The sequence below is a fragment of the Ascaphus truei genome, chromosome 17 (genome assembly GCF_040206685.1).
Source record: "Ascaphus truei isolate aAscTru1 chromosome 17, aAscTru1.hap1, whole genome shotgun sequence".
Taxonomy (NCBI): Eukaryota; Metazoa; Chordata; class Amphibia; order Anura; family Ascaphidae; genus Ascaphus; species Ascaphus truei.
In genome coordinates this window covers 21,364,989-21,392,224 of record NC_134499.1, presented here as the reverse complement: position 1 = coordinate 21,392,224, position 27,236 = coordinate 21,364,989, and positions in this window count along the sequence as shown.

Sequence of the window (27,236 nt, the reverse complement as noted above, 5' to 3'; positions counted from 1 at the left end):
AGAGAAGTAAGCATTATTATGTCACTGTATAAAGCATTAGTAAGACCATATCTGAATATGGAGTACAATTTTGATCACCACTCCATATTATGGAACTAGAAAAAGTGCAGAGAAAAGCCATCACATTAATAAAGGGGATGGAGAATCTGACTTATGAGGAGAGGCTAGCTAAATTATATTTGTTCACATTAGAAAAGAGACACTTAAGAAGGGATATGATATATATATATTTATTTATTCAGTGCCAAACAAGGTTTTTTTTAACAGAACTATTCATCCCAAGGGCAGTACAAATGGCATGCAGTCATCCCTTATGGTTGGAGGAAAGGAGATTTCACCAGCAACAAAGGAAAGTGTTCTTTACAGTAAGGGCGGTTACAATGTGGAGTTAATTACCCATGGAGACTGTGATGGCAGATACAATAGATATCTTCAAATACAAGGTTGTACATCTTTTTAGAAAGGAAAGGTATACAGGGATATACCAAATAAGTAAACATGGGACAGATGTTGATCCAGGGAGTAATCTCGCTGCCAATATTTGGAGTCAGGAATGAATTTAGTTTTCCCCTTATGAGATATCATTGGATAATGTGTCACTGGAGTTTTTTTGTTTGCCTTCCTATGGATCAAAATACTGTAAATATAAATATAGGTTAAGTACCTGTCGTCTAAATTTAGCATAGGTTGACCTTGATGGATGTATGTCTTTTTTCAACCTCATCTACTATGTAACTATGTAATGTGACAGTAAGATCAGAACAGACTTTACATATACAAATATCATAACTTATACTCAAGTGAGTTATTAAACCCTTATGGATCTTCTCTCTCCTGAGTTCCTGAAATATAGAATGCCAAGAACATTTCTTGCAAGTGTACCATAAAACTCTATCCTATGATAGGGAGAAGGAGCGGCTCAGTGAGTAAAGACACTGACTGGCAGGGGAGCCTGGTTCAATTCCCAGTGTCGGCTCCTTGTGACCTTGGGCAAGACACTTTATCTCCCTATGCCCCAGGCACTAAAAACATAGATTGTAAGCTCCACGGGGCAGGGACCTGTGCTTGCAAAATGTCTCTGTAAAGCGCTACGTAAAACTAGCAGCGCTATATAAGAACAAACAATTATTATTACTTTTATCAGTGGTTGACAAATCACCCAAAAATCTACTCGCCGAACAAAAAATCTACTCGCCGTCCCGCCCCAGACCCACTTTTTAAAAAAAAAAATGAATAAATTCCTAGTAAGAACAACATTCGTTTTTGACATTAGTTTATTTGTTGTATTACATTATACTACAATTAGTCCTTGTTACGTGTGTGTGTGTGCGTGTGCGTGTGTGTGTGTGTGTCAGATTTAGAAAAAAAAGCCAGATGTGAATGACTAGTTTCCTGAACCCATAACTAGTGCCTGGGCGCCCCCACGTCACAATATCTAAAGCAGCAATCCCGCCTGGAATCTTACCTGATCCGCAGTCCCTCAATGTCCAGGTACCCTCATTCCCGCAATGTTATACATTGGAGGGGAGGTGTTCCTTACCTGTCTTCTGGTTTAGGGGGGATTCCGATGTCTTCCGTGTTAAGCTCGAGAGTTAGATCTGGAAGAAAGCAGTATAAGTTATTTCGGTGTTGGTATAGGGCAGTTAAGATATATAGGGTAAATAAGAGATCCAGAGTGTGAGAGAGAGAGAGTGTGGGTGAGAGAGAGAGAGAGACCGAGAGAGAGAGAGGGTGAGAGAGAGACAGAGAGAGAGACAGAGAGAGAGACAGAGACAGACAGACAGAGAGAGAGAGGGTGAGAGAGAGAGAGAGAGACAGAGCAAGAGAGAGACAGAGAGAGGGGGAGAGAGACACAGATACAGAGAGAGAGAGAGAGACACACACAGACAGAGAGAGAGACACACAGAGAAAGAGAGACACAGAGAAAGAGAGAAACAGAGAAAGAGAGACACAGAGAAAGAGAGACACAGAGAAAGAGAGAGAAAAAGAACACACACAGAGAGAGAATGAGAGGCAAAGACAGAGAGAGAGTGACAGAGAGAGAGCGACAGAGAGAGAGGGCGACAGGGAGAGGGTGAGGGCGACATGGAAAGGGTGAGGGCAACAGGGAAAGGGTGAGGGCGACAGGGAAAGGGTGAGGGCGACAGGGAAAGGGTAAGGGCGACAGGGAAAGGGTGAGGGCAACAGGGAAAGGGTGAGGGCGACAGGGAAAGGGTGAGGGCAACAGAGATGGGTGAGGGCGACAGGGAAAGGGTGAGGGTGACACAGGGAGAGGGTGACACAGGGAGAGGGTGACAGGGAGAGGGAGAGAGGGTGACACACTCACAGACACACACACTCACTGACACACACACACACACACACTCATAGACACACACACAGACACACACACACACACACAGACACTCACAGACACACACACTCACAGACACACACATACACACACACTCACAGACACACTCACACACACTCAGACACACACACACACTCACAGACACACACACTCACAGACACACACACACACACACACTCACAGACACACACACACTCACAGACACACACACACACACACACTCACAGACACACACAATCACAGACACACACACTTACAGACACACACACTCACTCACAGACACACACACTCACTCACAGACACTAACTCACACTCACACACAGTGTCACTCGGTCAGTCACACACACAGTCACTCAGTCAGTCACACACATACACAGTCACTCAGTCACACACACACAGTCACTGTCTCACACTGTAACATACTCACACACTCACCCATTGTCACTCTCACACTGTTACTCACACACACACACTCACCCGCAAGGCAGGGGGTCGCAAATGGCAGCAGTGGGGCCTCTGCAAGGCAGGGCGGGTCGCACATGGCAGCGGGGGCCTCCGCATGGCAGGAGGGCCTCTGCAAAGCAGAGACGGGGGCCGCCCCCCTCCAGATGCGGACACCGCCGCAGCATCCCTCCCCCCCTCGGAAGCGGACGCCGCTGCTGCAGCACCCTCCCCCCCGGAAGCGGACGCCGCCACAGCGCCCCCCCTGAAGCGGAAGCGGATGCCGCCACAGCGCCACAGCACCCCCCCCCCCCAAGCGGACGCCGCACCCCCTTCAGAGGCGGACACCATCGCTGCCTACCTCCCGCCCCGGGCAACAAGCGTGGACACACCCAGCCTACCTCCCGCCCGGGCTGCAAGCGGGGACCCCCCTCAGCCTACCTCCCACCTTGGGCAGCAAGCAGGGATTGGGGGCAGGGGCGGGGGGAGATCAGGGGCAGGAGGGGGAGGGGATCAGGGGCAGGGGGGGAGGAGATCGGGGGAAGGGGCTATCCCAGAGCTGCCTGCCGGCCCTCGTCCCCGCGTCAACCCAATCAGGGAGGGGAATTATTATTTATTTTAGAGAAAAAAAAATTGGCGTGAGCAGGGGAATTCATAGAGCCGCAGCACGGCTCGCCAGCGGCCTAAATCCACTTGCCACGGGCGTGTGGTTATGCGTATTTGTCGAACACTGATTATTATTATAAAAACCAATAACCAGTAGGAGAGTAATATTTCCAACAAAATCGCTAAAAGCAGGGAACATTTTTAATTAAGTAAATAACAGCCATTTTTCATTAGCCCAGAGTGTGGCAGCACTGACCAAGAAAAATGAATTGATATCTATATATACATATTACCATGTTATTAAAGGATCACAATATTTGAAAAAGATATGTAATAATGGCAAGAAGTAATTGTTTTTCCTATGTTGCTATATTGTTACTTTGATTAAATACATTCATATGCACCTCTAATTTTTCCAAGACAAAAACGGACACTTAAGCCCACTTTGACATAATGCCCATTTTTTCTGAAAAGAAAATTCTTACTCATTGTTCACATTTGGCAGGAAAGATGTGTATCAATCAATGTATTTATGATCAAAGGCACAACTACTAATTATTTTCTGCATGTTGTCTGTAGCTGCTCTCTTTATTTGCTTGAATAACCTTGTTCCGGTTCATTTCTATCAGCATTGAAAATACTCTACCTAGCTTTATGTATGTTTGAATAGATGTAGTAAAGTGCCAAACATTGAACAGTGCTTACAAAATTAGCATTCAGAGAATACAGCTAATGATTATACATTATAGACACGGGCACAAAACGTAAAAACATATATTAGGGAAAAATAATGGCTAAGTAACCTGGAGTGAAAATGTCTTTGTATGCTTATGTTTCTCAAACTACTAATATGCTTCCTTCAGTTTTCAGAAGAGACTTGTACATGGCAAAAATCTTCTCAGCAGATATTAATGTGAATTTGGTTCCAAAGCAACAAGAACAACGGAACTGCGGAGTTGGTGCCAAACGCGCCTGACGAAGAGAGGTTAACCCTTCCCGAAACGTTTACACTTCTCTTCACATAAAGATAGGAATAAAGAACAACACGTTTCGCTATTTCCTGCACCAACCCTGCAGTGCGGTTGCTTCCTGTTGTTTTGCTGCTGAATCTATGCGGCAGGACAGGGACGCCGCATGAGTACACCAACAGCGGAGGCCCACTAATGTGACACAATAAGAATTGAGCTACAATATCATTGAGAGTGCCAGTGCATTCATCACAATGTGGTTCCAATAGCAATGTCATGGGACTGTCCGTTAAAAAAGTTTACAGGAAGAGACATTGAGGGAGATAAGGAGTATAAGAAGGTAAAAACATGGGAATCCATGTAAAAAGAAGAGCATATGTGTTTGTTTTGTCACAATACTTGCAACAGGCTGCATCTATGGAATAATCCTTTTAACAGCATTTCTGGGGCAAGGTGGAGGAGCTTATGGCAAAGTTACCTTTGCATGTTGTGGCAGGTATGTGTGTTAAGAGCGGCTTGCGTTTCTTTTCTTGAAAGTTTTCCACCACCTTAAATGAGGCCTGTCATGTTTTTTATTGCAGAATGCAAGTGCAGCATGGGCCAGATTCTACCAGAGTAGAAATACACCTACAGTAATAAAAATGACACATTTTAGACCTAAAACGTGCAGACATGACTTTGTACATAGAGAAAAAGGAGCAGAGAGAAAGTTGCATACAGGGGTTTAGACACGAGATTAGAATGGAGCTATAAAGGGTGACAAAGGATAGAGCTTTCAAAGTAATAACACTGACAACCAAACACCGAACTTGCAGGCCTGGGATTGGCACAGCAATATGATCATGAAACAAAAAGATGGCCTGGCACTCCAGCTAGAAAGCCCAAAGTGACTTCACATTTATTGGTATAGATCACGAAAGAGGTACAAACCAAATACTAATCACAGACTTATATACCCAGAGAAATAGACATCTTAAAGCAGTAACAAGATTACAAAGTGTGTGTTGGTAAACATTTTACCCACGTACTGTACTGTGTTCTCACAAAATCTTTGCTTAAATGGTTTTAATACAACAAATATCCAATAATGTGATATATTGTATAGTGAACACTGGTGTGCACAAAAGTATAAATATATTATACTTTTGGAATATTGGAAATAAATAATTGGACGTCATTATAAAGCAAAACATTTAAATTGCAAGGAATATTAAAATTATACTGGGAGGAATATGCTGGTTAGGCAATCGTTTGAACAATGTGGTTATTTTTTTTTATTGTTGATCATTTTTGCCTGTATCAATTACCAAGATTCTCGATGTTGATTCATGGTGAAAAGACTGGTAAAATGCAAGAACCAATAACGTAGACAGAATGGTGGTAAGATATTGATATCTTTCAAGAAGCTAATCTGAAACTCACAAGCCCTTTATCCCCTGTACCCAATTTTCCAACTCTATCTGTCCATGAAATGTCTGTGAATTGACTGTATAACCCTGTTCTTTTGATGTAACCATGTATTGTTATAACTCTGTGTCCAGGATATATTGGAAAACGATATATTGCTTCCTGGTCAAACCTTTTTTTTTAAAAACAAAAAAAAATGAGTGTACGTTTTTGACTATGACTGTTTCTAAATAACAGAGTGTTCTTAAAAACAGATACGTGCACAAACACACATGTGGTACACAAATGTTAGTGTATGAGCACATGTTAAGGACAAATACTATGTCATGTCAGGAAATCTGATGCTCGTTACGATTGGTACAGCAGTTTGTCTCCACCAAAGCTGGATAAAGTTAGCGTTGAATTACAGTATTCCTGTAATGACTGTCGCTGTATAGTATTTTCCCAACTAGATTACTGGTAAATGCCTTTGGCCTAAAGGAAGGTGACCCAACTAATCACATTTTTTTAATAAGATTTTATTACGTTTTTAAGAGCAATTGTAAAGAGTTAACTAAATTATAAATGTGTATCTAAAGCCCTCTCCCACCTTAAACCTTTGTCACTGACTGCCCCACACCTCTGGAATGCCCTTCCCCTCAATACCCGACTAGCACACTCTCTATCCACCTTTAAGACCCACCTCAAAACACAACTGCTTAAGGAAGCATATGAGTAGCTCCATGGCTGATAATTAAGACCTCATACATTAACCTTGGCCCTTTGAAGATGCACTTACCAAAACGTCCTCCTACTGTCTCTGTATGTTCTTCCTACCAACCAATTCGATTGTAAGCTCTTTGGAGCAGGGACTCCTTTTCCTAAATGTTACTTTTAGGTCTGAAGCGCTTCTCCCCATTATGTGTTATTTATATTATTTGTTATTTATATGATTGTCACGTGTATTACTGCTGTGAAGCGCTGTGTACATTAATGGCGCTATATAAATAAAGACGTACATACAGTATATAAATACATGCATAAGATATTCTGTTACAGTTCAATTGGACATAAGAATTTACGACATACATTGCCTGAAAATGTTTAAATTGTAAGTGTTAATATCGGTGACTAATCTTCTTTTTAAAAGGAATCACGATTTGTAGCTTCCAACCTATGCAAACATCCTGCACAAAAGAATGATTATACATTACTAAAAAAATATATTTACTATAAGAGTATCAAGCATGTCCACCTGTGTGCCAATGGAGGCAATACTGTACATAGCATGTCACTGAAGGGATAAAATGAATAGTGGCCCAGAAGCTGGTTACAGATGCATAGACCATTCAAGCAGCATAATGTTTCAGTATTAAATGAGTGATTCATGCATTTTTTTCACTGATTTTTAACTTAGGCTTGAACTAGTGGGTTTTCTGAGTTGTACCCCATTCATTTCGGCTTCGGAGACCCTCTGCTTCCAGAGATACATACCTCCGAAAAAGGTGCCGGTATCTCCTGCAAGTTTCAAGCTTCCACGTCGTGTGCCAATAAGTCGCACTAGATGATGTGACAACTTCCTATTGCCCACAGGGTGCAGGAGCCTTGAAAAGCGGCCATTACAGGAATCCTGCTAGCCGAGCGGAGCAGCTACCGATACCCCCTAGGGAGATAAGTATGTCCGGAAGCAGGGGCTCCCGAAGGCTGAAATTAATGGGGTTCAGCTTTGGAGACCCCCTGCTTCAAAAAATCACCAGCTTGGATTGCTGCTTTAAAAGCACATGGTTTAGTTGTCCTATCTCGCCTCAGATATATAACTGGTATGACTTACAATGGAAGCCTTTTATTGGTGTTTAGAAAGGTCAACAGCAGTCTAGTTCCTGTGTGATAAATTATCCAGGAGTTTATGCTCACTCAGGGGGTGTTATGTATCAAAAGTCTTCCTAAACTAGGAGCTGCACACTATACAAGATCTATCAAAGAAGGTCCATAGAAAGCTGTGAGATCTTTTGCTTTGGTAAATTTGGTTCAGTTTTTTTCTCCAGTGTTGTCCTGGTTTGCAGCTAAGAGTCTTTTGCTAATCTATACTACATGGTGCCTGAGATTGAAGCATCATGGTTCATCATGACCAATTGGGTTTATCTACTCAGCCACTTATCTATAACTCCTGGCTCTCTCATCATCTGCCAATACTCGTATAAATGTTTTATATATAGAACATTACTTTTATTCAATGCACGTGTTACAAAACAGAGGCAGTTCATATAGTTCTTAAACGTTGAAGTCTAATAACCTTTTATATATATTATGAGAAGTATAGTATGATTTATGATGGTGAAATGTAAAATAAAGTCCTGTAGTCTTATGTAAGTGATACTGTAGGAGACGAGTGCAGAGGGATAACCAGGGAGAAATGGATTTGGGGGAATTAAACATTGGCTTTTATTTAGCCTGTATCTTCAAACAATACAGCTTTAAGGCAGCATCCAAAATAAACAAAACAGCCTAACCCTATGTAAGGGCTGACTCACACTTCCCAGTCTCTATCTGCAGGGCTGGGAGGATAGTCCTCTTACCCACCTCTGAACCCCAAAATCTAAATAGATACCTGTAAGCAGGGGCTCTTTTCCTCAGTTTGGGTCAGGGTTGGTGTCCATAAGGGGCACCCTTTGGTGGGTTCCAGTTACTGCTGTGTCCAGGAATAGAGGGTCTGGTTCCTTGGGATCCCTCTCTGTCAGCACACACCTCCCATGTGCTAGAGTGATCTTCTGCAGTTTAAACAGGAGGCTTTTCTACTGTCAGGAATCCACTCCTGGCTTTTCTCATAGCCTTGCAGGGTGCTGTGTTTCTCACTAATTACCACTTTACAATCAACAGCAGCTGTGTGGGCTGTCACTGCAACCTAGCCTTGTACTCAGTCATTGGAGCAGTGCCCTCACACCCTCCTTCCGGGATTGGCTCGCTGGCCTTTAAATACTGCATTCACACAATGCTTCTCTGCCGAGCATAATCCTTCTTGGACGTTCCTGTGTTCTGCCACAAGCCCTTGCTTGTTTTTCCCGTGACTAATCCTGTGGATGTGTTCCAGAATTAGTTCCTGCTTTCCCTGCAACCTGCTGCTTCTACCCTTAGCAGAGGTTGCTGTTTGGACCCTGTGGCCTGCTGCTCTTTCTCCCTTCGCAGAGGCCAGCTTCCGAGTTGAAGCACCCCGGAGACCTGCTGTGTGCCATCTCCATGGAGCCCGCAACCTGCTGCTTCTACCCTTAGCAGAGGTTGCTGTTTGGACCCCTTGGCCTGCTGCTCTTTCTCCCTTCGCAGAGGCCAGCTTGAACTCTTGCGCTGAAGCACTGGTTTACCGGTGCTGCCTGGCAGTGTCCCCACCCAGGTCTGCCTTCCCTCTCCTAGACCGGTGCCATGGGACATGGACGCCACTCGCGCAAACCCCGTTCCTGACCTGCAGCTATTAAGCTGAATCAGGAGGACCTGCTTGATTACCTGTTGCCAACACCCTGCTTGGACTACGACAACCCCGACTCTGGCTCGTCCAACGATTACGCTGTCCTCTCCAATCCTGAACCTGGCCTGTTTGACTATGAACTTCGCACTCCGGACCAGTCTGCACGGTCTAAGGTCAGTGATTTCATAACCCAGCCTCAGCCACGCGGTCCGGCCCCAGTTTGTGGCGAGCACAACCGTGACATCTACCTGGCTGATGAGCCAAGTGGAGACTAGGTAATTGCCTATATCTGTAATCAAACAGGTCCCTGCTGGACTCATCAGTCAGATACAGGCTTTCTATTTGGAGCCCTTTTAGATAGGGGTTAAGGCATTGTCACAGATATGTCTTGTAGTTTTGTTGGAAAAAATAGGTACAGCGGAACCCCGTTATAACGCGGTACTCGGGGTCCACATAATGGACGGCATTATAACAGACGGACATACACTCCACCCTCTCCCGAAGGGAGAGAGCTGCAGATGCGGGTAAGTCTTCGCGAAACCCCTGATTGCGGCGGCCATTTTTGTTTTTTTATTTAAACGTGTTTTTATTAAAACGTTTTTTAGTTAAACGGGAGTCACGCTGAGACCGCGTTATAAGCGGATCCACGTTGTAGCGGATCGCGCTATAAAGGGGTTGAGCTGTATTTGGCTACATTTTTATTTTTCTTAGGCTAATTCCCCAGTTAGAGAAAAATGGCAAAAGCGCTCCAATGCCAGGAAAGACACAATATGGTATAGCCAAGACCACTTCATCCAAAGGTAATTTATAATGAGTAATGATGTTGATGGTAATATATAATAACCAAATGGGTACTATCCTCCTGAAGACAGGTGGTAGGTGTGCAAGCCCACCCACAATCAGTCTCATTGGCAGGTTCCCCTGAATATAAGCAAGTACTCACATATCCTTGGAGTGGTTGGCAGGCTGTGCTGCTTCCAATGATGATGATAAGCAGAAGTAAACGATGAACGGAGCGCACAAGCCAAATGGAGCAGGAAGGACCCAAAGTCAAAAATGAGTAAAAGGGCACTTTAAAGTGTCATGAGACCCATCCAACGCGTTTCGAACGTCACAGCGTTCTTTATCAAGGATATTAGGCTAATTCCCCAGTTAGCACATGGTTGTTCTTTTCTTTCTTTCTTCTATCTAGCCCAGGGGTTGTCAGCTCCAGTCCTCATGCACCCACCCCCTCCCACCCCAACAGGTCAGGTTTTCAGGATATCCCTGCTTCAGCACAGGTGGCTCAATCAGTCCTTGCATCAGCACAGGTGGCCCAATCAGCAGCTCAGTCAAAGACTGAGTCTCTGAGCCACCTGTGCTAAAGCTGTGATATCCTGAAAAGTTGACATGTTAGACTGAAGTTTAGCACCCCTGATCTAGAGCACGGGTATTTTTCATACATTATAAGCCTTTCACCACTACCCAAAAGGAGTTATGATGAATTCTATTAAGAATTGGAAAAGTTGAGCTATAAATATCTATCATGTGGCATGTCTGAGTTTGTAACACTGCTTTCCCCATCCCTAGGTTTTCTTCCTTATTTATTGACAAGCTTTTTAATCTCTTCAATATTGTAAAGAACAAGAATGCCTGGCAAGCAATATGTTACAAACCTGCTAACACTGCAGGGATGAAGTCTTGTTCTGAATTTATGTTGCCCATGCTAATGTCAGACAACTCCAGATAAGTTCAACTCTATTAGCTTTTCCAGTGGTGTGAGCCACTTACCAATTGAAAAGGACCTGAAAAAAGTACATAGAGAATTTTGGCCGTAAACAGCCTGATCGGCTAATTCGGCTGATAAAGAATAAGCCCCTTAGTGTTGATATGGTGATAATTCTGTTGGCATTTATAGCCACCTAAGATGACCATGGGCTGTCTAGTACTCAACTAAACTGGAGCATAGCAATGTAGTTAAATGTATATAGGTGTTGCTTGTAAGCGGGATTAATGATATCAACACCAAGTATAGTTGAAGATACATATCAAAAGTTCATACACTCACCTATCCGGGTCCTCAGAACTTGGTGAATAGAAAAATATAAAATACTTTATTCAGGACATTTTTAAAGAATACAAAAAGTAGAAAAATCTTCCCACGCGTTTCATGCCAAAAGGCGCTTTCTCAAGGAGGACTCCATGAGAAAACGCCACTTGGTGTGAAATGCGTGGGAAGATTTTTTTTTATACTTTTTGTATTCTTTAAACATGTCCTGAATAAAGTATTTCATATTTTTCTATTCACTGAGTTCCCGTGAAATCTGTTACCAGCGGTGACTGGATGATTCGGATTTTCTATCTATAACCATACCCTGCTTTTCATCTAGCATGTCCTGATGCTCATTCAGCAATTTGTTTACCCATTCCACAATCCGTGTCCCACATTACTAGGTTTCACACTGTCTTCTTTTCCCTTTATACCTGCTCTCACTGAGCAAGTACTTGGGAGGTGAAAAGCAGTCCAATCTACATTTATCCCTACAGATTCCATGATGAAGAATTGAATCATTTTTGAATAATCTCAAACTTAGATGTCTCTTAATTACCTGAAATTTAATATACTGTATACACAATAGGGTTACTAATAACACCGCCTATGCTCGATTCTGCACCTGCCTCTAACATTCACAGTTTTACTCAATTTTTACTCTGCATTTTGGCATAAAAAGGATCTAGCTACATCACTCTGCTACAAATCTTTCATAACTATCATCATCATTTCACTTGCTACCAACAATCCTTGGCACTTCCTTTTAATCAACATTAGTCATCCGTTCTGAATCGATGGCTGTAAGAGGAAGCATTAACATAATTTTCCACACAACACTAATTACTATTCTAGTAAACTAAATGCAAATACACCCTTTCTTGGTGTGTGTGTGTGTGTGTGTGTGTGTGTGTGTGTGTATGTGTGTGTTTTCACAGCAGTTATATGTATGACATAATAATATAACACATAATGGGAATAAGCGCTTCAGATATAAAAAAAAATACCATTAGAACAAGGAATCCCTGCCCCAAAAAGCTTACAATCAAAGTGGGCAGTAGGAAGAACGTACAGAGACTGTAGGGCACCTCATCTACTTTACTGAAAACTTCACAACAAAGACAGGTTAGGATAAAAGAAGGCAAAAGATGGGGAGGAGAAAGAAGCAAGCGAATGTGAAGGAAGACCGGATGAAATAAAGCTTTTAAGAGAGGTGATGGAAACTGTCCCATATAGTGCTCCTAAATTGTAACCCTTTGGTCACCAAATACATGTCACGCATCCCATGCTATTGACCATCATTGTTTTTTTTCTCTGTGTAGTGGAGGAAATATAAAGGGACACATTATAACATTGATAGGGTTATCTTGACATGCGTGCAAGCTTGATATGTTTTGGCCAAAAGATTGAACTAACTGACCCATACTTACGAGAAGAAAAAACAAAAAAATTAGCAAAATAATTTGTCATATTGGATGTGCATTAGGGCTGCTTTGTGTACTACTGTATATTTGAGGTCCCTCTCCAAGTAGACTCCAGTTGGCACGCTTGTGCATGTCTAAATATACTTTCATAGGGAGGTTAAAAGACCAAGAAGACAACCAAAAGTAAGATGGGAGGATAAAATATAAAATGTGTTGGAGAAACATGCGGAAGGCAGGGTTGCAACCGCAGGACCTGGAAGATCATTGGGGAGGTCTTCATCCAGCAATGGATCGACAAGGTCTGAAGAAGATGATGGTGATATATATACTCCTGAGGAAATGTAGATTCATGTGAAACATGTTGCGAGGACGCTGAACAGACCGACTTGCCTAGAAAGTTGCCCTATTATACCAAGGGTTGCAAGTAATCGGAAAAGCCAGGGATCTTAATATTGTACTTTAAAGTTGCAAATTTATTTTTAGTCATGTATCTGAAATAAATACTTTAAGCAGAATTCTGTGTCCTTCTCCACTACGCGCTGTCAGAATTGAAGATATCTGTTTTAAAGCCGTGCAGGTGAACAGTACTTTGTCTTGGTGTATTGCATTGCTGCCAGTGGAGGAGGAGGGACGTGCCCGACATTTTGATTTACAAAGAGCAGGATTTCAGGAACCCAACTGTCAGAGTCTTACTAGTTCTCCCTCTCCCCTTCTGTTCCGTGTCTGCCCAGTGGGTGAGCTGCTGGTTCTGTCTGCTCTGGGGTTCATCTGTCTGTCTGTCTCAAATCAAGTACAATGTAGGAAAATACACTGTCTTGAGCTGTTAATGCTGTATAAGGAAGCCTCCCTATCTCACATCATATTAAACACCCAATTATGAGACAGAATGTTGTCTTGTTATAATCAAACGTTACAAAACAGAGCCCGGGTTAGTTATAATGAAGTAAATAAGTGGTTACTTTATTACTATCTTTTTCCATTTAAAAAAATAAATGTCAGTGAGCATGCTAAGACTGTGTATGTCTAATTGTAAATTGGAAACAATTTTGAGAGGCTTGTGACCCCTGCTCCTTAGTTTAAGCTCACCCATCCCACTTCCATGTAATCAGCAGGTCCTGGTACGCACATGTGAATGTAGTAGTCTATTAAGAGATGTCTTCCCCCCAGGAGAGAGGGGGACGTGACTTTGGCTGTAACAACAAGCATGGGAAGTACATATATATTTTTTCACTATTTATTAGGGCATTTCTGGCTTTTAACTAGTTTAAAAAAGCTTCTTAATTTTAACCCCTTAGGCACCGCATACACGTCACACATCCCATCCTGATGGCTATATTATTGTTTTGTTTACTCTTTTCTCCATGCTGTGGGAGAGACACGGCATAAAATGGTTAGTTCAGGACCTGCTGATAGGGTCTTCCTTGACTTGGTTGACGGCTTGAAATGTTTTGGCCAAAGGATTGAACTAAATGACTGCAACTTTATTCTTATGAGAGGAATAAACAAAGAAACAACAGATACAGTAGTAATGAACTAAATTATTTGTCATATTGGATGTAGCATTTGTCTATTGTTATATACTTGAGGTCACTCTCCCAGTAACAGGCCAATTTACACAAACAAATATATATATATAGTGCTGTGGGTTTGGATTTTGAACTTGCTAACACTGTGGGGCCTTTGGTATAAGCCTCAATAAGCCACTTATCGAGGCCTTTTCACCAAAAAGGCCTACTGTTATTCAGTAAGCCTCGATAAGTGGCCGACGAAAGCCTTTTCGGCATTTTTTTTCTCAGAAAAAATAAATTGCCAGGTGAGTCGCGATAAGCCACTTATTGGCAGGTTCTCAAATTCGTGCAATTCTAATAGCCTCAAGGAGGTTATCGGGGTAAAGTGAGGCTTTAGAATGGCGATTTCCTGTCAAAATCCTCCCGCAGGAAAAGTTGTTGTGAAGGTGGTGAGAACCTGCCGATAAGGCGGCGAGAGAGTACTTAGGCTGGTTTTACAGTAACCGCTTGTGCGCGTGCGTGCGCGTGCGTGCACGTGAAGCGTGCGTTTAGTACCTTTAGTACAAACGGTGATGCGCGTGGCCATGACATCACAGCATTAGGCCGCACTGTGATTGGCTCACAGCATCACGTGGCGCGCCAACAGCACGAAAAGACAAATTTCATGTCTTTCCTCAGGTCTGCCGTGCCAATGTGCGCGCGTCTCAACTATATCAACATCAGGCCCACACATGCAATTATCATTGAGGCGCACGGTAACGCACGCGCGCATTATATTACAGGCCTTGGAAAAAAAATGCATTTTTCCTGCATCAGATTAATGCCAGGAGTCTCTGGACCTGATACCCATTAATATCAGAACCGGAGGACCACGGCATGAATCCCATGCAATAAAAATGCATTTACAGGCAGCTTCATTAACTTAGCGGCTAACCGCTAAGGCAATGAAGGGGTTAACTGCCACTGCCATGTTTATTGTGGGTAGCGGTGGTATTTGGCCTTTGGCTGGTGTTTAGGCCTTGCGAGGGGGGTTGCAGGTGGAGTTAACCCTCCATTACCTTAGCGGTTAATAGCGCTAAGGTACTGAAGGGGTTAACCCCTCCCGCTACCCACCCAGTAGGAATAAACACCCACCAAATGCCAACTTCACCCATCCTTGCTACCCACAATAAATATTTTAAAACACAACAACCCTACAACCCACCTCCTCTACCCCCAACAACCCCCACTCCCCCCCAAACACATACACTACAGTAATGAGCAAAATTACTATTATCCAGATATGAATAATAGTGCATTTGCCTATTATAAAATCAAACATTAGCCATCCAGCATTAATAAAATAAATAAAACGTTCAACTTACTCTTGCCATCATGAAGGGTGTCCTCATCAGCAAACTGCAGGTCCATGTCCTCCGATGCCAGCAAGAATACAAGAAAAAATACAATCTAATGGCCCCTAACCCCTCAATCACCTTAGCGGTTAATAACCACTATAGTAATTAAGAGTTAAACCCTATCCCCCGCTACCCACCAGGAGGCCTAACCTTCCACCCCGGCCCCACTATACCCACCCTGCACCCATTGCTTGGCACTGTGGTATCATATATAATATGGGCATGTTAAGCCACTTTATCATTCAATGGTCAACTTAATAAAAATAATTAAGGCCAAAAATACACAATAATCAAAAATATACAGAAGCACATAAACACCCCAACAATAAAGAACTAAAAAGCCTCAACTACACATCAATTACATTAATCTATCACTAAAACAGCAAACGAATTCCAACTATGTTATTCCAAAACATAAGAATACAAATAACTAAACATTTATCCAATCAATCAATTAAAGAAATAAAACCAGTAGCCAACAAATCAATTAATTAATTTAAACCAGTAGCCAACAAAACAAATAATTAATTTAAAATGCTAACCAATCCTAAAATGTACTAAAAACAAGTCATCCAAATTCAAAACAATTTAATCCAAACAATAAACAGAAATAGAAAAAATAATAATCAATAGAAAACAAGCATTTGCCCAAAAATGTGTACCCTAAAGGGGCACAAATTAATACATTATCAGTCCATGGGCAATCACAAACAAAAATAAATAAATACAATAAAAAACCTGAAAAAAGACATTTACATACGTTTAATATTTTACTTACCTTTAGAAGTCTTCACCCTCTGAAACCCGGCGTATCTGGAAGCTCTAGACCCGTGACGTCATCACCGGCAATCCATCTCCATCCACCTTGAAGATCAGGAACAGGTAACAAAAATCTTCTTTCTTTAATCTTCTTTCATCTTCTTCTATCTTCGATGATAAAATCAAACTGCGCTCTTGCTTCCTAAAAGGATCTTGAAGTAGATCAACTCTTCCCTCTTGCTGCTGGTGTGATGTGTAGGCACCGCTCCTCCACCAGTACCGTCGTGGGAAGGCTCCAAATGTCAGGTGTCAATGAAAAAATAAACACAGAAGCACACCAAGGGTCAAGATTTATGTAAAACGATAGAATAAAATAACAAGTAAAAACTTACATATAGGAATATATAAGTCCAGTAGATCAGTGCTCAGGTATCGGTTCAGATGGGTTCCTAGGCGCAACGGGTAGGTGCTGAGGCTCACAGATCAGTCCCGCGCGCTGGGGCTGACTTGCTCGGCACCACTCTGTTGTTACTTCCGGGTTGCGGCTTCTCGCAGGACCCGTGTTTAGTAGCCCACCACAATCGCCGGTCCTCCAGCATAAATCTCACTCGAGCGAAGAGAAGAAGTCTCTAACTGCTTGTGGGAGAGCTGGAGCTTGTTCTGCCAAGTGTCTGAATACCAGTATGCACTGTGTGAACTCCGCAACGCGTTTCACATGATACAGTGCTTCATCAGGCGGTGTTTAGGACACCTACAGGGGGGCTTTTTATGCAGTCACTCCAAGATGCAAATTAAATAAATAATTAATCAATGTGTATAGCGGGCACTGTAAGTGCAGTGCAACAACAACTATCTTCGTCTGTCATTATTTTCTTCTTTTCTTCTATCTTCATCTGTCAATCCAAAACCCCATGGTAAATCCACAACGGATGTTGTCTCGTCGTCTTCTTGAGCTAAAATGAGACGAAACAGGCCTTATATTGGGCTGGTGACGTCACATTTTAGGGTCAGATGGTACAGCTCCAATCTGATTGTACGCTGTATCATGTGCCCGCCTCTTTTTCTTTTTTTAAGGATGTGACGTCATCTCCAAGGGAGGTACATCACATCCTTAAAACCACATGGCTATATCACATGGTATTACAGCCAATGGGATTGGGCGATAATACCACATTTTTTGTTACGCAGCTTGATGTAACCAGGCCTATGTATCAATGTAAAAGTAGTGCAAATCTAGGGGTAAAAAAACATCATAATGCTTTCAATTAGTGATGTACCGGGTACCCGAGAAATACCCGGTTACCGGGTTTACCCGCTGTTTTTTCAGCTACCCAGAAATTACCCGGACCCGGCAGCAGGGGGCTATGACCGGCACCAGGTAATTTCAAGGCAGCTGAAAATAGTTAAACACTTACATACGTGCAGCCGGTGACAGAAGACCGGTGAGGAAGACAGCAGCGACATCTGAGACCAGCAGCAGAAGTCCTGGTGGCGGTGGCCGCAGCCGAAGTCCTTGTTCATCCGGCAGGAGCAGCAGGAACAGAGCATACAGCTGATGCCTGTATGAGCCCGGGAAGCATGTGACCAGAGAAGGAGGGTTCCTATTGGGCAGCCGGCTCCTCTCCGGTTTTCCGTCCCTGCAGATAAGTGCCGTCCGGGTATCCGGCCGGGTAAAATGTTCCCGTTACCCTTTTTTTTTTTTAATGGACCTGGTCCAACACTACTTTTAATTGTTTTTCTTTATCTCTCATTACATGTTGTCCAGTTTTTTGCCAATTGGGACATCCCAATTGTCCTCTACTTTCAGATGGCCCGCGGCAATCCCGCCTTATGATAAAATGTAGTGCACCATTTCATAGATACTGAAATAGTAAGGTGCTGAGAAACGTATAGCTTGTGTAAAGTCTGCAAACTGATAGCTCCGGACAGTCAAAGTATACATAAGATTGAAGCCAGTGGGAAGTATGTTTGAGTAAATATTTGCTCGGTATACATTGTGTAGAGTTTTCTTCCACTTAATATTTCCTTTACTATTTAAAATGAAAAAATAAAATAATGAGTACCTGGTCAGTGATCAATCACATGCAGTCATCCTACATATTAAAACTTTAAGCCACCGCTCCGACCTATTTTACAATAGAGTAATACATTCTTGCTGTAAAAGATTGGGTGCATTATCATTAATCATACATAGTACACTGCATTGCTGACCCTGTGGTATTGTTAACACAAAGCTAAAAATTCAAGTTTGAACACTCTTTTTGGTCTTATATTACCAAAAAGACACTGAAAAAATTGAGATTGATATTTTCTAAGCAGTCTTTTACCATAAGACACCTTTTCCAGTGCTGAAAACACATTACAGTCCACCCAACTGAAACCAAAACTGATCAATGAATACATTATACTCTTATTTAACTTATTCAATGTTGAAATGTATTAGAATTTATTATTTATTTATTTATAAAATATTTTACCAGGAAGTAATACATTGAGAGTTACCTCTCGTTTTCAAGTATGTCCTGGGCACAGAGAAAAACAAATAATACATGGTTACAAGTACAGTTACATAAATGAACAAGGTATACATTATATACAAGACATTGCATGCACAGTTAAAGAAAATATATATTATGAGCGTATGAAACAGTTACAGACCAGGTTAAAATGTGAGACAGCCTTAGATTTGAAAGAACTTAAACTGGTGGTGGATGTGAGGGTCTCTGGTAGGTTGTTCCAGTTTTGGGGTGCACGGAAGGAGAAGAAGGAACGTCCGGATACTTTGTTGAGCCTTGGGACCATGAATAGTCTTTTGGAGTCTGATCTCAGGTGATAGGTGCTGCATGTGGTAGGGGTGAGGAGCTTGTTCAGGTAGCTGGGTAGGGGCCAACAACCTTGTATGTTTATGTTATAAATATGTGGGAGGATATTATTACTATTGGATGTGGGGCTATAGCCTCTTGCTGGTTGTGCCATAGTTATAGAGCTTTATGAAGCACACACATAGAGTAATAGAAATGTAAATGTTCTTAAGTGTTCTCAGTTCACTGCTGTGAAATGTCATCGATACAGCCAGGAAGTCATTCCCTGCCAAAGTACACTGTATCCAAGTAGCCAGCAGGATTTCATCCAAACTGTTTTCTGAGCCACTTTTCGAAGGAAAAATAAGTTAAGGATCAACACAAAAAACAATGTATGTGTGTAAAGGTAAATTTTCATCTCTGTTATCTTTTGAGACTTGTAACAAGACTTGCAAGTACTTGCAAAGACGGAGATAATATTTAAGTGCCAACAGGGGCGCCGATAGGGGGGGGGAGCTGGGACAACTGTACTGGGCACTACGGTCACAGGGACTGGCAAAGTTCTAATTGCTGCTGGGTCGCCCTGGTGGGGTGGGGGGGTTTGAGGGTATTGTGGGGAGGGGGAATTGTGTAAATATTGTTGGGGGGGGGGGGAGAATTGTGTGTGTGAATTTCCTGTGTGTGTGTGTGATCACAGGAACAGACGATCAGGAGCGCACACATATCCAGGTGTATAGAAAAATGCAAAGACACATATAGTGCAATAACGTTTTCAAATTAAGTTAAATTATTAAAGAAATAGATAGCTCACTCACATATTCCGAGAGTGATATTGGCAGTGCGGTTGTGTAGAGCAGGGGTGCGCAAACATCCTGCGCTGCGCCCCCCTGCCTGCTCCTCTCACGCTCGCGCCCCCCTTTACCTTCAATGGAGCGGCAAATGATGCTGTGGGGTCATGTGACGTCATTTGGCGTCCCTTCTCCATGGTAACGGGCGTCATTTGATGCTGTGTTGCTATGGAGATGCGTGGTCAAGAACCGGTAAGTAAATTTACAGAGGCTTCGCGCTCTTAGCTTGGGGCCTCTGAAACTGTACCCGTCCCCAATAAAGTCTCACGCCCCTAGTTTGCGCACCGCTGGTGTAGAGTACCCAACTCATGTAGATATCTTCAAACACTCTTGTGATGACATCCGTCAGAGCCAGGTGAGTGGGTGTTTAGGTGTTCATATGGTTTAATTTTAACCGGTATTTGCGCTTGATTTTTTTGCCTATTTCTGTGTGTGTGGTCAGTAAGGGGGTGGGTGGGGTGTGCGGAGAATTGAAGGACGGGGATTGAGTGGTAGAGGGGAGGGACAGTGTGAGTGGAGGGGGGAGAGTGTGTGAATGAGAGAAGGGGGAAATGAGCGAGTGAGAGAGGGGGGGAGTGAGAGAGAGGCTTGGAGAGTGAGAGGAAGAGTGTAAGAGAGCGAGGAGGTGTGTAAGAGAAAGAAAAGGGGCCTTGCAAGGTCACAGACTCTAGTCCTGAGAACTGGGAAAGCTGTCGGCGGCCCTGTGTGCCAAATCTGTGTCATTTGTATGCAACTACAATTGAATTTTTTTTCAATATTTTGAAATAAATGTGTATAATCCAAAAATGTTGTCAAGAGCAACAACTGTTTCTATTTTTTCAGCAACTTGACCACCTTGAAGCCACCTTGTCCTTAAAAGTGTGTTATGAATGCAATTAAAATAGCATAACCTTGCATACATTTTTGCAATATAATTTATAATACTGTATAACAGAAAGTATCTTGATTGGTGCCTAATGTTTAAAATTTGTGACTGCACTAAAGATGAATCATGTCTAAAGTGTCACAAGCTCTGCAGCAACAAAGTGATTGCCGAAAATAATTTTACACTTATGATTAAATATTAACATCATTTGTTTGCTATCTTGAGACAAACCCCGTGAAAGCATTTACAAAAGACATATAAACACATGGTTAATGTAACATTGAAAAATAACTTAATGTCTGGAAATGTAGTTATTCACTAGAAATAAATAACAGAATACATCACTTTTAGGAGTCACTGTGACCTAATCTAAACCGTGACATAATATAACTCAAATTGGGTTAAATAAATACATTGTTTAGTGATGCCTTACTGTAGATGTTGCTATCAACTGAATATCTTTTTCATGACAACTTTATATTTGTCCAATACACAGTATTACGTATCAAAGGAAAAGCATCAATGAATGTCCTTTTCTTCATTACAATCTCCTGGGTGCTCCTTATGTAAGAGCACAAGTTAGTCTGACTCATGTCTCCTTGAGACATGTATAAAATAAAATGGAACAAGTTAGTGAAATGAGTTATATCTTGGAGCATTGTAGACTACATAACATACATGTTGTTGGTGCAGGAAGTAGTTGCACTCTGGGAAAGAGGAAAAAAGCCCCTGGCTACTTCCAGAATCCCATGGTGAACAATCATTTGATGGAAGGCAATCATAAGCCTTGCACTTTTAAAGCAGCAAAACATGTGGAATCTCAGGATTTTTTGTTTTAAATAAATCAGTTGTTCAGTATTAGATAATGCTTACTGCATTTTTTTAAATGTATTATTCAACTCAATGCCATTTTTAGGGCAGGTCCATACTGTCTGTGCCCGTGCACGTCCGTGATGTCACCCAAGTGAAGCGGGTACGTTTTCCGGACATGCTACACGTGCCGACGGGGGGCGTGTCTAGTGGCGTGCCAGTGACGTTGCGGAGCTGGTTCCCCCTCATTGGGGCGAACCACTCACGTGACCTGCCCGTCGCACCGAGAAATCAGTTTCAACTGATTCCTCGCGCAACGCACGCCCCCTGCTGCTGCTGCGCATGTGCCGCATGGTCTATGGGCGCGATCAATGCCTTAAGGCAATGTGATCGCGCCGCGCGCAGTCTGCGGCAGCATGGACTTAGCCTTAGGTAGTTTTAAAGCATCCTTTGATTTCTATAGCAGGCTTTAGCCCACCTCTCCATCAGTGCAAGATTTTTGTAACACTTTCCTGTTTGTGATCATTTGTTACCAATGTTCCCAGCAGTTTGAGCAGTAACAATAAATAATGTTACTTGGTAATATCAGGATACATTGTAGCTGGTGAGATACACTGACTGAAGGATTGGTTGAAACTGAAAGGCAGCCATTCTGTTCGGCACACAATCAGAATTTTGACAGATTTATAACAGGGGCCCAAAACATTACCAGTTTTGGTAAGAATGCAGAATACATTGTCACACGCTTTACATATACAAATAAGGGGGGGAGAGGGGGGATGTGATATTGCTGCTTTAAGGATGAATGAATTAAATATTTGTAATATATTTCAAATTTGCTCTCTAGAATTGTCAATTTCTGAGCAATGAAAAAAAAAAAAAAACGACTAGAAATAAGAGCCACAATTGGCTGCCACTTTTTCCATGAAAATGTACATGTTTACTACAAAGGAAATGTTTATCAGTAATAATAGCATTAAGCCTAATACAATATATAGAGGATAAGGTACTGTACAGTACTAATGGGTTTCAGAACAGTGGAAAATGAAACACAATTAAAAATATTTAATTCCACTATTCCATTAAGAAGAATTTTTGGCAGCATGATGCTATAGGGGTAAATTCCATATACTCTGAACTGCAGATCGGGCCATTAGCAGCCGAAAATCCCCATTGAAGTTTATGTGGATTTTGGCTCGAAAACTGCCTGCCCTGCCCCTTAGGTGTATATAGAATTACCCCCATAATGTCTTGCAATAGCCAATAACTGACACACTGTAATAACCTAAGCAGAAGCACACCGTGAGCTACTTGTAAACATAACTTAGTGTACATACACAACGGAACAAAGTCTGTAGCTTAATCAGGGCCACCAAAAGGGGGGACAGCCAGGACTCCTGACCTGGGCCTTGTGAGTCAAGGGGCCCCCTGCTGGCAACTCTAATATGTAGTGTTAGATCCAGTGTTTCCACTTTCAAATTTCCCTTTTTAGGATCACATTTCCTGGTTAAATTGCCCAGTCAAAAAACATAGTGAAAAGGCAGTGAGAAGTAGATTTAACAACAGTTTTAACTTGAAAGAGGACAGAAGAAGTCTCTCTGTGTGATTTTTTTCTGCAGTTAATAAATCTGCTACAGTTAGTGTATGAGTCTCTATGTCTCCCCTGAGGGGCGGCTAACTTAAAGCAGCAGTTCAAGCTTAGTTAAAAAAAAAATTCATTCAATATGTGCAGCAATACAATCTACACACTGACAAGTGATTGGCTAAGTTGCTGATCAATACGCTCTCCTGTAATCGATCACTGAAGATTTGGCTCGGGGTTCATTAAATGTTCTGCAGCACTGACAGCCAAAGTTCTGTGAGGAAGATCATGTGACCAGGCAGGCACTAGTTTCAATTGGTTAAATGCTAGAGAGGGCAGGGCTCAAAAAAGGTGATGCTGTTTCAGAAGGGGAAGGGGATGTGACTTTGTAAATGGTTGCTATAGAAACAAAAATGCTTGTTACATTAGAAGACAAAACATTTCTTTAAAATATTTTTAAAAAATCTTTTTTTAAATGCAACAAGTATTTTCTCATAGTATGAAATGATTTTTTTTTTTTTAAACACACGTAGGATATTGCTTGGTCTGCAGCTTTAAAGCGAGTGCCATGTCAGTGCTAGACCACTCACATCATGGTGATATATAATAAATATATCCAGGGTGTAACCAGGACTGTGGCTGTAGGGCATTTTGATTTGGTGGTGGAGTACTAATAATGCGCCGTGCCGCCAGAACAACCAAGCACCACACAAAGTGCTGTGTGCCGCAGAGGTGACCTGGCATTGCACCAATACAGTCTGGTTATATTCCGTGTCAGTGTCTAGTGTAGCCAGGTTATACTCTGTGTATACACCGACAAATGGTATATAGCAGGCAGCACTATGCACCTACACAGCAAGGCGGCACTATACACTTACAGTGCACATGGAGGGGGCAAAGGGTGAGACAGAGGGGGAGGACAGAGGTTGACACGGGGGAGAGAGGGTGACACAAAGGGGGGGGCAGAGGGTGACACAAGGAGTTGCAGTGGGTGATACTCCCTACCTTCTCCGTTGTCCACCTTCCTCCAGCTCCATGTGGAAGGAGCTCCCTGCAACAGAGGACACGCCCACCTGAGACCCAGCAGTCATGATGCTTGCGCTGTCTGACACCCTATCCTCTTACTTCCCCACCACACATGACATCATCGGACAGTGTTCTGATTTCCCTTTGCTTCAAAAATTATCCCGGTCAGGGGTAAACTTTCCTGGGAATTGGGACATTTCCCAGTAAATAGAAACACTGTCCAGATCTGCAGAGGTGCCTGTCAGAGCAGAGTGGGACTGCTGGAGAGGGTTCGCAGAGGTGCCTGTCAGATGGGCTTGCTGGAGGGGGCCTGACATTGATCTTAATTTGTGAGTTTAAGTTGATCGCTGCAGCACTAAAGTATGTTGTAAGAAGTCTTTCTTCTTCATTTGTGTAAGCTGCGCTCAACCAGTAAAGGTGAAACAAAATATTTTCGTGTTTGAAGACATCTTATTTAACTTCCATTCATTTCGCACATCGCATTTTTATGCAATGCCAGCTGTTTTTAGTTTGCTAATACATTCAGTCACTGTCCACAAACAGCTGGCTTTTCTACATCACATTTGGATTTTTTATTAGAACTGGTTAAGTTCCAGGAAATTTGAATTCAGCCAAGCTACTCATTTCATATGGTTTCATAACATTTCTTTTTGTTATTTAATAATTAGGAAATACTGATGTTGCATTAGCTTTTACTATGAACATTTTTGCACTTAATCTTGGCACCTATATTTTTTCCCCTTCATTGCATATATTCGCTTACGTTTTACACAGTATCTCAATAAAATGTTAATACTGTTCTGTAGCTTCATTAAAAAAAAACAGTGTTTTTGCTCCCCATATACAGTATGTTTCTGTATTATTGTTTCGATTTGCAGAACCAGCATTTAGGGTAATTCAACAGTACTAAATGAAGGCACTTTTGATTCAATGGCCTGGAGTCATGAAACTCCATTCAGGCAATACGATATTATAGCATTACAAACACGTGTTATAATTGAGGTGCAAGTCATTATAGTTGTATCGCAAAAAAGAATGCATTTTTTACATTAGTGATATGAAAGTGTTAAAATTAATGGACTGATACTCTTAACCAGGCTCACCAACAGGGGGGGTCTGCCGGGGTTGGCATCCACAGCCCCCTGCGTGGCTGTGCCCGTTTTATTTAAAAAAAAGTTTTTTTAAAAAGCCTGCTATTCCCATGCGCATGCGCAGAGCCGAGGTCCCAGCGCGCATGCGCAGGGAAAGCAGGGTGTCCGGCCTACTGCCTGTGGGCCCGCTCCCCCCGCTCCCTGCTCTCCCCCACTCCCAACGTGGGACGGAAGAGCCCGCGCTGGCCAACCCAGCTTCCCCTGCGCGCCGCCCAACCCAGCTTCCCCTGCGTGCTGCCCAACCCAGCTTCCCCTGCGTGCTGCCCAACCCAGCTTCCCATGCGTGCTGCCCAACCTAGCTCCCCCACTCACCGCCAACCCAGCTTCCCCCGCGCGCCCGCCAACCCAGCTTCCCCCATGCCCACCTCCAGCCACCCAGGCAGTCAGTCAAAGGCAGTCAGTCACCCACCCACCCAGGCAGTCAGTCACCCACCCCGGCAGTCAATCAACCACCCACCCAGGCAGTCAGTTACCCACCCAGGCAGTCAGTCACCCAGGCAGCCAGTCAATCACCCACCCACCCAGGCAGCCAGTCAACCCAGGCAGTCAGTCAACCACCCACCCAATCAGTCACCCACCAAGGCAGTCAGTCACCTGTCTTTTGTTGAAAACATAAAAATAAACGGGTTGCATTGTAATGTTTTTTTTCCGTATTACAATAAGAAGAAAACAGTTAAGTAAAAGTTGCGCGCTAAAAAATTATTTTTTTCGTGGTAGGTGCACTATGGGTTCGGGGAGCGGCCCTGCTCCTTTCATTTGTCCTGGGCCCCATGATTCCTGTTGCCGGCCCTGCTCTTAACTACAGAGAAGGATGTACAGTACACGCGGGAGTCATGAAATAGTGATGACTGGCGATAACTAATTTATTGACGTTAATACCGCAAATTATTATCACCTGCTTCGGGGTGGTGTCAGCAGTGTGTTACCACCTACTGTACTGTATGTACTGTATACACAAAAATAGGTCTTCCGCTGCCTAGTGTTGACTACAATGAAGGGGTTTGAGCAGATACCGGCGTAGCAGCAGCAGATGAGAATGAGACAGTTTCAGGAAAACAGGGAGAGGAAGTGGGGGGTGGGGAAGAGAGAGGGAGAGAGGCTGAGGAGGATTTACTCTAGAACCTGACAGAAGGAGCTACATAGTCCTTCTCCTCGTAAGGCATTCTGGCCCAGTGGTATCCTTCCCTTTCTCCTACGGGGAATGCAGAACTGCCAGAGCCCTGGCTACTCTCTGTACGCAGACACACCTCACCCCCTAAGGCTAGGTCCCCGCTGTGCGCTGCAGGGACAAGAATTGCCCCTCAATGGGGCCGGGCACACTAAGTGCCTTGGCCACGGTGCTGCGCGGCCAGATTTTTCTGAAGACAGAAAAACTGTCTTCAGAACTAGAGACGGAGAGCTGGCCACCGTTGGCCACGTTGAGGGATGGTTTAAATAGTAACTTTTTATATCTGCCTTGAGAAAGGTCCTATCGGGGACCAACATGTCGATTTACCTATAATATATCATGCTTATTTCTGTCCCAGAGTGCTTGTAGATTTGTTGTACTACTGTATGCTGTATTGTACCCTGACTGTGCACCTCAGCTATATCTTGGACAGAAGTACCTTACAAACATTTGATTATTCATCAAATATAAACAGTTTTTATGTACATAATGTTTAAGATGCAAAGTAGACCTTCACATTGTTTAATATGACCTCTTTATTTAAAAAGATTATTTTAATAAATGTGTTCCCTTTGTAGCCGTAAAACTTCAGATGATCAGAACCTGCATAGTTTTATAATAAGCTCAATGGCCTTGTATGGTAAATGGTAATTAATG